Source organism: Budorcas taxicolor, chromosome 11 (genome assembly GCF_023091745.1).
Source record: "Budorcas taxicolor isolate Tak-1 chromosome 11, Takin1.1, whole genome shotgun sequence".
Classification (NCBI taxonomy): Eukaryota; Metazoa; Chordata; class Mammalia; order Artiodactyla; family Bovidae; genus Budorcas; species Budorcas taxicolor.
The window spans coordinates 32,083,859-32,086,885 of NC_068920.1; positions in this window are offsets into that span (position 1 = coordinate 32,083,859).

Here is a 3,027-nt window from a genome sequence, read left to right on the forward strand (position 1 = left end):
TGTTACTAAACTCCGAAATTTATTTGGACTTCATTAGTTTTCCTTTAACCTGATCCAGGATCCCATGAGAGACACATATTAAGTCTGAATCGTGTCTCCTTCAGGCTTCTCTGGCTGTGACAGTCACACAGACTTCTCTTGTTCTTGATGACTTTGATGTTTCGGGGAGTACTGCTCAGAGACATAGTAGAACATCTTTGGATCTGACTGGGGCACAGGGTTTTGGGGAAGAGGACCACAGAGATGAGTGACAGTCTCCAGTCACCAAGGGTAGGCACTGTCCACTGGGATATCACTGATAAGTTCACTTCATCCCCTGGCTAAGGTACATTTCCCAGGTTTCTTTGTGAACTTCTATTTTTACTTTCCCACTCCTCACCCTGTGATCTTTAGAAGAAAGTCATTATGTGCAGCTCACACTTAAGGGGCTCTCTGATATACACATTGGTGTGCAGAGGTTTGTGCAAATATAAGTTTCAAATGAGTTGGGGAAATACTAGATTGATCAGTGGATAGGATGGAGATTTTCTGTGTAGCTTCGTTAGAAACCGCTGACTCTCATTTCTGGTGGCTGTTCCGCTTCCTAGTCCTGCCCCACTGAGTGAGGGTTTCTGCTGCCCTACATCCCTCTGCTGCTCCAGCCTCGGCATCACCAGTTCTTGGACTGTAGATGTGCCATCAGGTGTGATGCACATTACTGTCCTTGCAATTTACATTTCCTAACAATATAAGATGTTTAGCATCTTTTCATATACATTTCCATTGTTATATCTTCTAGAAGAGGTGACTGTTCAGACTTTATTTTTAAATTATTATTTTCATATTGTTGAGTTGAAGGCTTCTATGTATATTCTAAAACAAGTCCTTTATCAGATATGTGTATTTCCACTAATTTCTCCCAGACTGTGGCCTAGCTCTTTTATTGATCTAACAGTATTCATTAATGAACAGTATACTTTTCTGGAAAGAAAAATGAGAAATTTCTAACTGCACTTGCTTCTGAGTAGAGGACTTGAGTGAATGGGGAATGAGGGGAAGAACATTAATTATTTTTGTATATGCTTGAGTATCTTTTCAATTCTCTTGTGTGCTGGTAAATAATGCTTTCAAAAATTACAGGGGATTAAAAATCCCTTACATTTGTAAACACTTGACAGATCACCCTCAGCTCATACACTTGGATGTACATGTACTAGGATCCTCTAGCTGGGCTGGAGCTCACCACGCGTCTGTGTTGTTCTCCTATTGGACATAAGTCATCCCACAGAAGATCAGCATCAGACAAGGACATCTGAGTGCATGACACAGAGAGACAAAACAAGAACAGGACAGCATTCTGTACAAGCACAGACCAACCAGGCAGCCCGGCGCCCCTCACCACAGATGAAACCTCTCCCTGTGCTGACCCAGAGACCACTGCTTCCTCCCAGTCACAGCTGTATCCTCGCTCTAGTCTGCCCTCTCTGTAGCAGAGGCTCACTGAGGTGCCCAGGCATAGAATTGCCCCCACTTCCTGACCACACCCAATCTAGAGTGAGCTCGTCTCACACAGAATCTTCTCAAAATCAAAGCTGGTGACCCAAACCCTCCATGTCAGACTCCACGGCTGGGAAGACGAGGAGGGTAACATCTCCAGGCTCCCTGTGCTGCCCCCACTCCCAGCCCAGCTCTCCCTTCCTCCAGCTCACAGTAATGTTCCAGGAGCCAAGGGTGACACTGTAAATACATCTCTGCTCATCTCACAACAGACCAACATGAACACACACTCCTGGGAATCCTGTTCTCCCGATATGTGTTAATTGACTGTGTGCAGCCGAACCCAAGTACCACTGGTCTCACAGGAAGGAAGCTGGTATGTGTCTCCCAGGACAGTGAGGCAGGGAGTTCCAGGGCTGCTAGGGGGGCCCTGCAGGGCTGCTTCGGCTTCCCTGGTGTCAGATGGTAGAGTCCGCCCCCCAGTGCAGAAGACTCGGGTTCAATCCCTGAGTTGGGAAGATCCCCTGGAGAAGGATATGGCAATCCACTCCAGTATTCTTGCCTGGAGAATCCCATGGACAGAGGAGACTGAAGGGCTACAGTCTGTGGGGTTGCAAAGAGTCAGACACGACTGAGCGACTAACACCTTAACCTTAGAGCAGCCCTGCAGCACGAGGTTGTCCAGGCATCCAGGTCCCTGTGACCTCTCCTCTCTGCTCTCCCTGGGACGTTGCCCATGTTGGCATGGACCGAGGAACCTAAGACCACGTTCAAGGTTTGGGAGCAACCAGGGAAAGCAGGGAAGGAGGAAAAGTTTCTTCCCTTGAAGATCAAAATTCAAAAATTTACATCTGCTTCATCATATTGGCAAGAATTTAACCATGAGGACAAGCAGTCTCAGAGAGATTGGAGAATGAGTATATTGTATTATCATGGAAATGAAGGATTTCTCCTATACGTAAATGTTTAAAATCAGCAGTGGAGAATCATTATTATCAATATCTTAAGTGAATTAGAGTTGTATTTTAAAAATAGAATAGTCTCAGAATATGTTGCTAATTGATAACAAAGTTGTAGATAGAATGTATGGAAAATACCATCTTACAAAATGGACCCTCTCTCTAGAATACTATCTAAACTGTAACACTTACCTTGTCCAGCCAGGGAATGTGGAAAGATTCTGGATGGGATGGAGGAGGAAATTCACTTTTCACTGTAACCCTTTATGTCATATGAACTTTTTAGACTTTATGCATGTGTGAGTCAGTTGAAGAAAACCTCACACTGATTTGCTCATCATTTGTTATGTGGTTACTAGATGTCAGGCTCGTTACTGGGTCTAGGTGACTGACACGCCAAGGGACTCACAGCAGGGTGGAAGGAGATGTAAATACAACATGGTCTATAACTAGCTGTTGGGAAGCAGCTTTCAGGAGGGAGGAACTGATGGAGAACCTCCTGTGTGCCAGGAGTGGCGCCCCCTGCTGGGGACAGGAAGAAAGCTGAGGTCTGTGCTCTGCTGACCTAAACCTCTCACCCCGGTGAGGGTCC